This window comes from Zingiber officinale, chromosome 11A (genome assembly GCF_018446385.1).
Source record: "Zingiber officinale cultivar Zhangliang chromosome 11A, Zo_v1.1, whole genome shotgun sequence".
In the NCBI taxonomy this organism is placed as follows: Eukaryota; Viridiplantae; Streptophyta; class Magnoliopsida; order Zingiberales; family Zingiberaceae; genus Zingiber; species Zingiber officinale.
In genome coordinates this window covers 42,203,763-42,218,047 of record NC_056006.1, presented here as the reverse complement: position 1 = coordinate 42,218,047, position 14,285 = coordinate 42,203,763, and the positions used below count along the sequence as shown (strand labels likewise).

The window sequence follows — 14,285 nt, the reverse complement described above, 5'->3', positions numbered from 1 at the left end:
GAGCTTGAGGAAGAAGAAGGAGGTTTCAAAAAAAAAATGAAACTTACCCCTTGAATGAAAGTGGCCGGCCACCTTTAGGTGGTTTGTAACCTCCATGGGATGCCAAGAGTCACAAATCTTGGTAACTCCCATGAGGTGGCATCCCACTTAAGCAACCATGATAATGTGAAGCATCATCATTGGCCCACTTAATGCCAACTCACCAATGAGGAGGCAAATAGTCAAAACTTGACTCTTCATCTTCGTCTCAAGTCAAGTCAAACTTGACCACTTCTCTCCCTTGGTTGATCAAATCTAACCATTGGTTCAAGTCAAATTTAATTTAATGAATCTCTATTCATTGAATTAAATTAATTCAATGAGTCTAAGTCCAAATTAGACTCATCTAATACATGAACCAAATTGAATCCAACACAATTAGCCTACTTTGGCTTACTCTTAATCCAATTTGGTTCATCACATGAACCTAATCCTTTAGGTTCATCAAATGAACCTAATCTCCATATAATTTCCCTTTGTGTGTGACCCTATAGGTTCTTGTAACGTTGGCAATGCTCCTAAACCCATTTAGAAGCATAAGTAATGAGTGGTATCTAGCAACACATCATTACTACCCAAGTTACAAGAATGTTGAGATCCAACATCACCTTGTGACTACTAATTGTGACTCCTCACAATTTATGACATTGTCCTTCTATCCTTGACATCTAGATTGAACAATGTGAGGCATAGACCGTGTCATCCTCTAATCAATCTAAATCTTGAACTCCAAGTATACTCACTCAATCAAATGATCTCAATATCTCATATTGACTCATTTGGGCATGATCATGAACTTAGTGGTCTCACTCTATCAAGAATATCGATGTCTCTCCCGTCATATAAGAGGGATAGATCCCATCTACATCACTCATTGTTAGCTAGAGCCCTAGAGCCAATCATTTGATGATTGTATTTTGGACTTGTTGTATCATATTCTATATAAATAAAGGCATTTGGTTTTTGGTTATAATACTTACTTGTATTGGTGCTAAATAAACTAAGTATAATAACGTCATTGAGTAGAAGGTTCTCACCTATATCAATCGGTTAGTTGAACCGATAGTGAGATGATATAGGGAACACTACTCTTAATCATTCCTACTCGAGTATTAACATTCAGGGACAATGTTAATGCAATAAGACTAGCATGTAGGTCAACTCGATGACTTGATCTCACAAGTCATGGATATAGAGATATCAAGTTGACACATGAGTATGTATTGGAGAATGTATACTGAATGACCCGCCATGAGAAAGTATCATGGATCGTTCTATGAGTGTCATATACTTTCTCATGTGGCCATTAGTATGACTACTAGTCCTTGGATCGGAAGTCACCATGGATCCCTACATAAGGAGTTATGTACTTTGGTTTCGTCAAACGTCACCCGTAACTGGGTGGACTATAAAGGCGATTACTGGGTATATAACGAATTATGCAGAGGGATGTGAGTGATGTAGATGGGATCTATCCCTCCTATATGACGGGAGCGACATCGATATTCTTGATAGAGTGAGACCACGAAGTGCATGGCCATGCCCAAATGAGTCAATATGAGATATTGAGCTCATTTGATTGAGTGAGTCTACTTGGAGTTCAAGATTTAGATTGATTAGAGGATGACACGGTCTATGCCTCACATTGATCAATCTAGATGTCTAGGATAGAAGGACACTTGTCATATATTGTGAGGAGTCACAATTAGTAGTCACAAGGTGATGTTGGATCTCAACATTCTTGTAACTTGGGTAGTAATGATGTGTTGCTAGATACCACTCATTACTTATGCTTCTAAATGGGTTTAAGAGCATTGCCAACGTTACAAGAACCTATAGGGTCACACACAAAGAACAAGTGGATGGAGATTAGGTTCATATGATGAACCAAGAGGATTAGATTTATTTGATGAATCAAATTGGATTAAGAGTAATCCTAATTGAGCTAATTGAGTTGGACTCAAGTTGATTCATGTGTTCAATGAGTCTAATTTAGATTATGACTCATTGAATCAATTTAATTAAATGAATTAGATTGATTATATTAAATTGGCTTGAATTAAATGGTTGGATTAGATCAACCATGAGAGAGATTAAGTCAAGTTTGACTTGACTTGAGAGGAAGATGAAGAGTCAAGTTTGACTTGACTTTATGCCACCTCATTGGTGAGTTGGTATTAAGTGGACCAATGATGATGCTCCACATCATCATGGTTACTTAAGTGAAGTGCCACCTCATGGGAGTTACCAAGAGTTGTGACTCTTGGTATCCCATGGAGGTTACAAACCACTTAATTAGATGAAAAGAGTTTCATTTTGCAAGTGTAACTCTCATTCAAGTGATCTTCCTCCTCCTAAGCTCTCTTCTTGCTCCTTCTCTTCTCTTGGTCGTGGGTTTCAAGCAAGGGAGAAGAAAGGAGAGTGAATCTAATCCAAGAAGAAAGGTTAGTGAAAGTCACATAGAGATTTTAGAGGAGTGTGTTCTCTTCTTTTTCTTTCTTCTTCTTCCAATCCTACTCGAGAGCCCTAGAGAGTGCTAGCACACTTGTGGTGCTCTCTTCTCCATCCTTGAGTGTTAGAGAACACATCTTGTTCGTGTGGATATCACTAGAGAGTTTTCTATGTTGACAACTTCGAGATCCGGCGTACCGTTGGACGAGCGGGATTTGCGAGGGCACGCTTCAAAGGTATAAAAGATTTTCTCCATGTAGATCTAAGTGTAGATCTAGGTAAACTCATATTCGTATGTTTTCAAAAATTTTCTTCGCACGGATCCGTTGGCTAAGGGGTTTCGGGGTTTCCGCGACGTGAAAAAGCGATTTTCGCGGCCCGAAAAACCCAACGGTGGTATCAGAGCCACGTGCGAAGCTTGTACGAGTTTAGTTTTTGTTTTTATGACAAAAATTCAGTTCTGTGATATTCTGTAATTTTATGGTTTTTAGAGTTTTTATGTGTATTTTTCTCGTAGAAGCGAAGCACAAGTGTTTCGGCACTTGTAGGCTTCGACTACCGAGAAGAATTTTCCAAAACGGCAAAGTTTCGCCCCAAAATTTTTTGGGGCAGTGGGCTTAGGCGCTGTTAGATCGCAAAGGAACCGTCGCGATGGTTAGATCACGGGTAGGGGCGCTGCCCCTGGCCCCGCAAGGGGATTCGTTCCGTGATTGCGCCCGAAAACGCTAAACGGGACCGCCGGGAAAAATTTACTCATAAAATTGTAAAAATTATAAAAAAAAATTACAGAAAATTATGAAAATATATAATTTTGAATTTTATATTAATTTTGTGATAGTCATGGCCCAAAAAGACCCAATGTGATTGGATTTGTGTTGTAATTCATAATACGGTCTGCGTGCCGTCATGTGATGTGTGTGCTGTATTTTGATTCGCGACCTGCACGTCGTGCTTTCTATTTTATTCTTGTTGTAAATTAGATTTAGACTCGAATGTAACTCGAGTTTCTAAAATTGTAATGTACAAAATTGGAGCGGTGGAAGATCCACTCGAGACGGAGTTACGAGGAAGGCGCGAGCAACACAAGGTGGTCAAAAGGAAGGAGCTTGAGAAGCTTTTGACCTTAGGTTGACCATCTGATCTTCTTATTGGCTTGAGAAGATCGTAGTAGGGCCATGACATAATCACAAAATTTAATTAATTGCTTGTGTATATATGATGCATGTTTAAGTAATTAATTAGTGGCTAGCGATTAGATTAGATCTAAATCGTGCACATGATGCACTCTTCGATTAGATTAGATCTATCGAGTATATGATACACATCATCGTTTAGATTAGATCTAAAACGCGTCAACTCGTAATGCCTACCATGCCGTGATACCTACCACTACCTCGATCGCATGCTGTTGTTGAATCTGCCAAAGCAGAGCAACACTTACTATCTTGGTAGGGTATGGAGGGACAATCTTGGTCCCTCCTATCAACGCATGGGTGAGTACAATTCAATTAGATTGAGTATTCCTAGTTTCCTCGGTTGGATCGAGTACAACTATAGGCATTCTTCCAACGGTTGGAAAGGTAGGTCAAAATCACGTTTATATTAACTCTTGGACGTATTAGCCAAAGCTAACTCGAGTTTTAATATAAATGCGGATTTTATCCTATAAACAAGAGTTGCATAGAGATGTAATTGGTAATCGTTACCTACCGATCATACTAAGTCTTGGGCGTATTAGCCAAAGCTAACTCAAGGATTAGTATGATGTGGATCTTGTCCCACATGAATTATAGAATTCAGTGGGAGCATCATTTAGTTAAAGGCCTAATTAAATGATTAAGAATATGATACTTATTTCTGCATTTATTTCTGTTGTAGAATTGCCATGACGTCAAACACGAACATCTTCTCTCTGCGTTCTGTCCTTAAGAAGGACAAGCTCAACGGAGCAAATTTCCTGGACTGGTACAGGAATCTGAGAATAGTTCTCACCCAAGAATGTAAACTGTACATTCTGGAGCAGCCCATTTCGGAGGCTCCTCCTGCCACTGCCACGCGAGCAGATCGAGATGCTTACAAGAAGCATCAAGATGATGAATTAGATGTGTCCTGTCTTATGCTCGCGACCATGAACTCTGAGCTTCAGAAGCAACATGAGTTGATGGGCGCTTACGATATGGTTGAACATCTTTGTCACCTATATCAAGGACAAGCAAGGCACTAGAAGAGGAACTCCAAAGAATACCTGGAAGATCTTAAGAAGAAGAGAAATAAGATTTATACTTCAGGTATACATGTTATAGAAGTCAACCTCTCTATTTCTTCATCGTGGGTATTAGATACCGGATGTGCTTCGCACATTTGTACTAATGTACAAGCGCTGAGAAATAGCTGGGCATTGATGAAGGGTGAGATAGACCTACGAGTAGGCAATGGAGCATGGGTTGCTGCTTTTGCTGTAGGAACTTACCATCTATCTCTGCCCTCTGGGCTTGTACTAGAATTAGATGATTGTTGTTATGTGCCTGCCTTGACTAAGAACATAATTTCAATTTCTTGTTTGGACAAGAAAGGATTTTAGTTTATAATAAAGAACAAATGTTGTTCCGTCTATTTAAACGATATGTTCTATTGTAGTGCACCTCTGATAAACGGACTCTATATTCTAGACCTTGAGAGTCCTATCTATAACATAAATACCAAGAGGTTCAAGTCAAATGACATGAACCAAACCTACCTCTGGCACTGTCGCTTAGGTCATATAAATGACAATCGCTTATCCCAGCTCCATAAGGATGGTTTTTTGGACTCATTTGATTTTGAATCATATGAGATATGTGAGTCATGCCTACGAGGCAAGATGACCAAGACTCCCTTTAGTGGGTACAGCGAGAGAGCAACTGATTTGTTAGGACTCATACATAGTGATGTATGTGGCCCTTTCAATGTTACTGCTAGAGGAGGTTATAGATACTTCATCACATTTACTGATGACTTCAGTAGATTTGGTTATGTGTACTTGATGACACATAAGTCTGAATCCTTTGAAAAGTTCAAAGAATTCAAGAATGAAGTACAGAACCAGCTTGGCAAGAGTATTAAGATACTTTGATCAGATCGAGGTGGAGAATACCTTAGCCATGAGTTCCGTGACTATCTAGCTGAGTGTGGGATTCTATCCCAACTCACTCCTCCTGGAACACCACAGTGGAATGGTGTATCCGAAAGGAGGAATCGTACCTTATTAGATATGGTACGATCTATGATGAGTCACACAAATCTTCCGACATACCTTTGGGGCTATGCTTTAGACACGGCAGCTTTTATACTCAACTGAGTTCCATCCAAGGCCGTGATAAAGACACCATATAAGATATGGACTGGGAGAGATGCCCACGTGTCTTTTATGAGGATTTGGGGTTGTGAGGCTTACGTTCGACGTCAAGTCTCAGACAAATTAGGACCAAAATCCGACAAGTGCTATTTCATTGGATATCCCAAGGAAACTAAGGGATATTACTTCTACATTCCCAGTCAGCACAAGGTAGTTGTGGCAAAGACTGGAGTATTTCTAGAAAGGGACTTTGTTTCTAGAAAGACTAGTGGGAGCATGTTTGATCTTGAAGAAGTTCAAGATGCGAAAAATAGCACTGAAGCCTCGATGGAGGTTGAACTGGAACCACAAAGTGTTGTGGATGATGTTGTTCCACAAGGAGTTGAGGAACAACAACCAGTTCAAGTAGAGATACCTCTTCGCAGATCTGATAGGGTACGTCGTCATCCTAAGAGATACTCATTTCTCTTGTCTGACCATGATGACATTGTGCTAATAGAGGATGAGCCTACCACCTATCAGGTAGTTGTGATGAGACCAGATTCTGAGAAATAGCTAAAGGCCATGAGATCCGAAATGGAATCCATGTACACCAACCAAGTATGGACTTTGGTTGATCCACCTGAAGGGGTAAAACCCATTGGGTGTAAGTGGGTCTTTAAGAGAAAGACTGACATGGATGGACTTATCTATAAGGGTCGCTTGGTAGCTAAAGGTTTCAAGCAGATTCATGGTATTGACTATGATGAAACCTTTTCTCCAGTAGCGATGTTTAAGTCCATTCGGATCATGCTTGCTATTGCAGCCTACCATGACTATGAGATATGGCAGATGGATGTCAAAACCACGTTTCTGAATGGAAACCTACTCAAGGATGTGTACATGACACAACCTGAGGGTTTTGTAGATCCACAGCATACTAGCAGAGTATGCAAGCTGCATAGGTCCATTTATGGACTAAAGCAAGCTTCTCGGAGCTGGAATCTTTGATTCGATGATGCAATCAATCATTTTGGTTTCATCAAGAACGAAGATGAACCTTGTCTCTACAAGAAGGTTGTAGGGGACATAGTTGTCTTCCTCATATTGTATGTGGATGACATACTGCTCATTGGGAAGGACATCCCTATGCTTCAGTCTGTCAAGACATGGCTAGGGAGTTGCTTCTCAATGAAGGAGTTAGGTAAGACATCCCACATTCTAGGGATACAGATCTTTAGAGATAGATCTGAGAGATTGCTTGGCCTAAGTCAGAGTACATACATTGACAAGGTACTCCTACGGTTTGCCATGCAGAACTCCAAGAAGGGATTTCTGTCGATGTCACATGGCATGAGTCTTTCGAAGACTCAAGGTCCCTCTTCTAGAGAGGAGAGAGACCGCATGGATCAGATCCCTTATGCCTCAGCCATAGGATTGATCATGTACGCCATGCTATGTACTCGACCTGATGTCTCGTATGCTTTGAGCATGACGAGCAGATACCAGTCAGATCCAGGTGAAAGTCACTGGATAGTGATCAAGAATATTCTTAAGTACTTAAGAAGGACTAAAGAATATTTCTTGATATATGGAGGCAATGATGAGCTAGCTGTAAAGGGTTACAGTGATGCTAGCTTCCAGACCGACCAGGATGACTATAGATCGCAGTCGGGGTTCATGTTTTGCATTAATGGTGGTGCTGTGAGCTGGAAGAGTTCGAAACAGGACACAGTAGCTGATTCTACGACAGAGGCCGAGTATATTGTTGCATCATGACGTGCGTAGAATATATACTCTTTTATGCATGTTTTTACGCACATTTACATACTTTGAGCATGCTTGATCTATGCATTTTTATACTTCCAGCTTTCCTTTTAACATATTTACTCTTTTGATTCAGAATTCTACTTTTTGTGCATTTTCTGTACACAGGAGTCGAAATTGGTGAAGATTATGCGTCCTCGGGCAAGCTTGGAAGTAATTGAAGGGAGAGATCATCAGGCCGTGTACCACACATGGCCGTGTAGTCTTAACAGGAAGGGAAGAGGACATGGCCGTGTGAATCTCACATGGCCGTGTCTTGATTTGAAGAAATCAAAGTAGATGCCTTACATGGCCGTGTGGATCTACACGGCCGTGTGAGGTTTCCAGAGGCCAAGCAGGTGGTGGCCGTGTGGATCTACACGGCCGTGTGAGGTTTCCAGAGGCCAAGCAGGTGGTGGCCGTGTGCATCACACGGCCGTGTGAAGTCTCCAGAGACCAAGCAGGTGGTGGCCGTGTGCACCACATGGCCATGTAGCATTTCCAGAGAGCAAAAGGGTCCTGACCGTGTGGAGTCACACGGCCGTGCAGCTTTGGCAGAGAAGGAACTGGACATGGCCGTGTGAATCTCACACGGCCATGTCGTGGGGCCGTGTGGCGCCCGATTTCCTCCTCTATTTAAACCTTCCTTCATGAATTGAAAGGGGATCTCTTCCCTTTGGGAGAAGGCAAGATTTGGTGGTTTCCTCCCATTCTTGGGAGGATTTCTGGGCGATTCTAAGGGAGTTCTTGACGATTTCGACTCCGGAGCGAGGATTGGATCCGAAGACGAGGCTTCTTCGTAGATAAGTTTTCTCCTTCCCCTCTTCTTGGTTTCTTGGATTAGGGATTTAAGAAATGCTTGTAATCTTTATTTCTTCGGATTTTCTTCCTCGATTCATGGAGTAGATCTTGTATTCTAGGATTAAGGGAGTATTTGTATGATGGATTGATGTAATTTCTTATGGATTTACCATTTTCTTGTTTCAATGACATTGTCTTGCTTGTATCAATTAGATCTTGAATGATTAATGGTGATTTGTGCTTAATTCTCATTCTTGATTGATTGTTTGGATTTCTTGTGGACTTTGTAAAGATAAACTCTCACTCGATCATCCGAGGGATCCACGTGACAGGTGCAAGCCCGTGTAAGGACGTTTGAGAGATAATCTTGAAGAGGAAATAGGAATATTCAAGAGAGTAGGATGGATTTTGTGATTAGTTTCTTGTATCTTGATAGATTAATAAGTTGTGGGCTTCTATGTTGATATCCGAGGAAGACATAGTAATAGGTGCGCTTCTGTGTAAGGACAACGTAGGTTCACGTCTAATTGATCATATTTAGATACATTTCTCAGTCCTTAGCCGGTTATCTATTGCAAGAGAGAACCGGCAACTTTCTACAAGTGTTTGACAATTGAGGGATAAGAATTGGTGAACCATTTACATTCAAGAAACCTTACAAAGAAACTGAAACTCCTAGAATCTCCCTTTATCATAACCCAAAACACTAAACTCTTGTTTGTTGATCTTTAATATTAGATTTGTTTACCTTCACTTTGCATTTGTAACGATTGGATAGTTGTTTAGCTAATTCGCATTGAGACATTTCTAGTGCTTATTCCAGTCCCTGTGGATACGATAATCTTTTATATTACTTGCGACATTTCCGTACACTTGCGGAACGTAACAAGTTTTTGGCGCCGTTGCCGGGGACTGCGCTATAACATTAGGAATTATCAATTGAGTTAGACTAAACATAACTTTTCTTTCTTTCTTTTGATTTGCATAGTTATAATTAATTGTTTGAATTATGTTTTCAAAAGTTTTTCCTTTCTTGAATAACATTCTTAACAATTCTTTTTGTTGCAATTCTAATTCTAATTCTAACTTTGCATTCTTGATTTTTAGCACTCTAATCTAACTTTTCTCTGTTTTCTCTTTTGATATAGTTTCTTTCTTCTTTTATTTTGTAAACATATCTTGCAATTTTTAGCATATGAATTATTCTAGATATTTTTCTTTTTCCTTTTATCTTTTCTTTCTTGTTTTCATTATGCACTTTCTTTCTTGCAATTTAAATTCTGCATTTGCTTTCTTGCTTTTCATATTGCATTTTATTTCTTGTTTTTGATTCTTGATAATTTTCTTTTTCTTCTTGAATATCCATGAGCACTAACATGTCAAGCAGGCCCATGAGAAATTTTTCTACACCCTTTTCTGCAAGATTTTTATCTCCCATTGTGCAACCTCAAATTGAAGCAGAAAGTTTCCAACTAGGCCTAGAGATAATTTTCATGATACAAGGTCACAAATTTGGAGGAGAAGTATCAGAAAGTCCTTATCTGTATCTTGAAACATTTTTAGAGATTTGTGATTTGGTGAAATGTGAAGGAGTATCAGCAGATGCAGTTCGATTGATGACATTTCCTTTCAGTATCAAGGATAAAGCAAGGACTTGGCTATATTCTCTCTGTCCTCAAAGCATCACAAGTTGGGAACAATTGGAGAAGCAATTTCTGAATCATTTTTTCCCTCCAAGTAGAACGGTGTATATGAGGAATTGCATAACAAATTTTGCTCAGGCATATGGAGAATCATTATTTGAAGCATGGGATAGATTCAAGAGTCTTCAAAGACAGTGCCCTCATCATGGTTTTGAAAAATGGTTGATTTTGCACATATTCTATGGGGGAATTTCTTTCTCAGACAAGACTTTATTGGATTCATCAGCTGGAGGTTCTTTTATGGACAAAAGTGTAGATAAAGCTTATTCGTTAATTGATCAAGTGACATTGAACCTCCATGAATGGTCGAACAAAAGTTGGATGGAATTTCCCTCAGATATTCAAGAAGTGAAAGCCATAAATGTAAGAGCGCCTGTCAAACAAAATGAAATTCAACCACCTAAAAATGTTGAAATTCACAAGTCACAAGTGAGGAGTTCAAACATTTGGGGGCAAAGCTTAATAGTATTGTTTCAAAATGGTTTAAAGAAGATCCCCCTCCTACACAGTCAAGATCCAATGAAAAGTGTGATGATGTTGGGTTGAGAAGTGGCAAAAATCATGAAGAACTTCTGAAGAATGACATGTTTAGAATTGAGGAGAAGAATAATAGAAGATCACAAGAACTCAATTCCATTTCTCTAGGAAGTTCCCAAAGGCCAGAAGTACCTTTCTCTCAACGATTAATCACACCAACATTAGATAAGCAAGTTGGACCTCCTCCAAAAGCTCAAAGGGAATTTGGGAAAAAGGGAGTTCAGTCTTTCCCAGGACCTTCACTAAGGGTTCCTTTTCCATAAAGGTTAGTGGGGGTCAATGAAAATAAAGACTTCGGCAAATCCTATGACACTAATATGGTTGAGTGTAGATTTTTGAATATATATGAAGATGAAGATTTTTCAGATGAGGATTTTATTGATAATGTAGTGGTAAATAAGTTTTCAGATCTACCTTAAAATTTTATAAGGTGTTATAGTGACATTGAATTTTCAGATGATGAATGTGATGTGGTAGATCAACTTAAAACTGCAAGTGAAGTTATTGATCCTCTTGTTATTGATTCTCCTATTGAGGACATAGATGTTGGTTTATTTTTTGATGTATGTGTTGATGATGATGATATGGAAGAATGTGTAGGGAGCTGTGTTGTGGAAGTAGCATCTCAAGGATCACCACCTTTGTCAAGACAACCCTTAGAGGTTTTAAGAATTGATCATGTTGTGGAACAATGTGTAGGGACTTATACAGAGCTAGTAGAGTCTCAAGAATCACCATCATTGATATCATCAACACCTGAGCTAGAGCCGCTACATAATTCTGAAGAAGTCACATCCCATTGTTTAGAACTTTCAGGTACATCTCAACAATGCAAGGTTAGTATTCTTAGTGATCTTTTAGAAAATTTCATAGATGTACCTATAATTAATTTTGTTGGATGTGATTCATTTTTTGATACATACTCAATTCATACTAATATGATTCTAGTTCCTTCTTATATTACATTCTTGTGGGAGGTTTGTTTTTCTTTTGGGTGTGTTGGTTTTCGAGAGGCCAATAATGGGAAGCTCATACTGAACCGTCTTCGACCACCTGAAACAACTTTAAAGAAGACGAAGATGGAGAGGGCGATACATCACTTTTTAACTCCAATATTGAAAGCTCCCTCCATAATAAGAGCCCTTGGTAGGAGGGTTCTAAAATATCTTACCCCTCCAAGAGCAAGATTTAGATGAATCTAATGAGGTGGTCGAGCTAATGACCTTAAACAAGCGCTTCTTGGGAGGAAACCCAAGTTCAATCTTGTTTTCATTTTACTTTTAGTTTCTTTTTATTTTGTTGATAATAAATCATACCCTCTACTTAATTCTTCTTGTCTATCTTATTTTTGTAGATTTTAAAGTTGTGGAGGATTGTGAACATTGGATAGAGGAGTATCTTAAAAAAAACATGAATGTCAACCATTTGGAGCTCATCACTTGGTAACTTCTCTTAAAATCTCCTCCACATTGTTTTTAGTTTTCATTGGGACAATGAAAAATTTAAGTCTGGGGGGATGCATTAGATGCATTTGATTTGCTTTGTTTGTTTTTGTTTTTGCTTATGTCTTGCATTTTGTTTTGATTTTTTGTGGCATACATCTTGAGAACATCAAAACTTCACTTATATGCTTTCTTGGATTCAAGTGAAATGTTAGCACGATTATTGTCTTGATTCATGATGTTCGAATGATGCTAGTAGTAAACTTTGTGTAGTTCTTTTTTCTATCTTGGGAAGCAATAATAAGCTAAGAATCTTATGGTGATGAGTTCTAGTTTTGGTTCAACCTTAAGGATTTTATCTTCACTACACTTGTGCTTGATGCTTGAATAGTTGATGTCATTGAAATAGTCATGATTCATCTTGTTTGCTTAGTACTTGGTTTCCATGGTGATTTCTCAACTTTCATTTTGGTTACTGGATGAGGCTCAAATCATTAAAGCTCATTTGGAAAAATCAAAATATCCCAACATGTGTGCTAAAAGTACATTTGTGAATAAGTTTTGCACAATGCAAACACTTATAAAAAAAAAAAAGGGATATAAAAAACAGTTGTCATGAGTGGAATCTAGCAAGTCACCCCTTTGAGACCGAGTTAGGTTACTGGGGAAATGACTGCTTAGCTTCTCTTGAGATTGAGCACACCTTTGAGACCTTGGGTTAGTTGAGAAATATGAACCAAGTGAATGGTGAGTAAGTGCCTATCACTGGTTATTTGTCTTTCACTGGAAACATTAGGAATTCAAATTTGATGACGACTTGACTAGGACATGGATTGAAACTTGAAGGGTGTTGAGTTACTTTTACACTGTGCACAAGATTCTTATGCTTGAACCATACTTTACTTGTTTTCATGATCATGCTTGTTAATGAAACTTTTTGATAGAATTAGGAAAGTGCACTAGGTTTTATGAATGTGTTGTAGAACATATGAATTTAGACTGCAGCATTTTGCTTGAGGACAAGCAAAGGTTTAAGTCTGGGGGTATGATGTGCATAGATTATATACTCTTTTATGCATGTTTTTACGCACATTTACATACTTTGAGTATGCTTGATCTATGCATTTTTATACTTCCAGCTTTCCTTTTAGCATATTTACTCTTTTGGTTCGGAGTTCTGCTTTTTGTGCATTTTCTGTACACAGGAGTCGAAATTGGTGAAGATTATGCGTCCTCGGGCAAGCTTGGAAGTAATTGAAGGGAGAGATCATCAGGCCGTGTACCACACATGGCCGTGTAGTCTTAACAGGAAGGGAAGAGGACATGGCCGTGTGAATCTCACACGGCCGTGTCTTGATTTGAAGAAATCAAAGCAGATGCCTTACATGGCCGTGTGGATCTACACGGTCGTGTGAGGTTTCCAGAGGCCAAGCAGGTGGTGGTCGTGTGGATCTACACGGCCGTGTGAGGTTTCCAGAGGCCAAGCAGGTGGTGGCCGTGTGCATCACACGGCCGTGTGAAGTTTCCAGAGACCAAGCAGGTGGTGGCCGTGTGCATCACACGGCCGTGTGAAGTTTCCAGAGACCAAGCAGGTGGTGACCGTGTGCACCACATGGCCGTGTAGCATTTCCAGAGAGCAGAAGGGTCCAGGCCGTGTGGAGTCACACGGCCATGCAACTTTGGCAGAGAAGGAACTGGACATGGCCGTGTGAATCTCACACGGCCGTGTCGTGGGGCCGTGTGGCGCCCGATTTCCTCCTCTATTTAAACCTTCCTTCATGAATTGAAAGGGGATCTCTCCCCTTTGGGAGAAGGCAAGATTTGGTGGTTTCCTCCCATTCTTGGGAGGATTTCTGGGCGATTCTAAGGGAGTTCTTGACGATTTCGACTCCGGAGCGAGGATTGGATCCGAATACGAGGCTTCTTCGTAGATAAGTTTTCTCCTTCCCCTCTTCTTGGTTTCTTGGATTAGGGATTTAAGAAATGCTTGTAATCTTTATTTCTTCGGATTTTCTTCCTCGATTCATGGAGTAGATCTTGTATTCTAGGATTAAGAGAGTATTTGTATGATGGATTGATGTAATTTCTTATGGATTTGTCATTTTCTTGTTTCAATGACATTGTCTTTCTTGTATCAATTAGATCTTGAATGATTAATGGTGATTTGTGCTTAATTCTCATTCTTGATTGATT

General features: G+C 39.5%; 1 non-coding gene across 1 annotated transcript; it reads right to left on the bottom strand.

Annotated features, from left to right (window-relative positions):
• Positions 1-10,159: 10,159 nt before the first annotated feature.
• Positions 10,160-10,265, bottom strand: LOC122033075. The gene has a single exon (XR_006126338.1). It is a non-coding gene; the product is annotated as a small nucleolar RNA R71 (small nucleolar RNA).
• Positions 10,266-14,285: the final 4,020 nt, after the last annotated feature.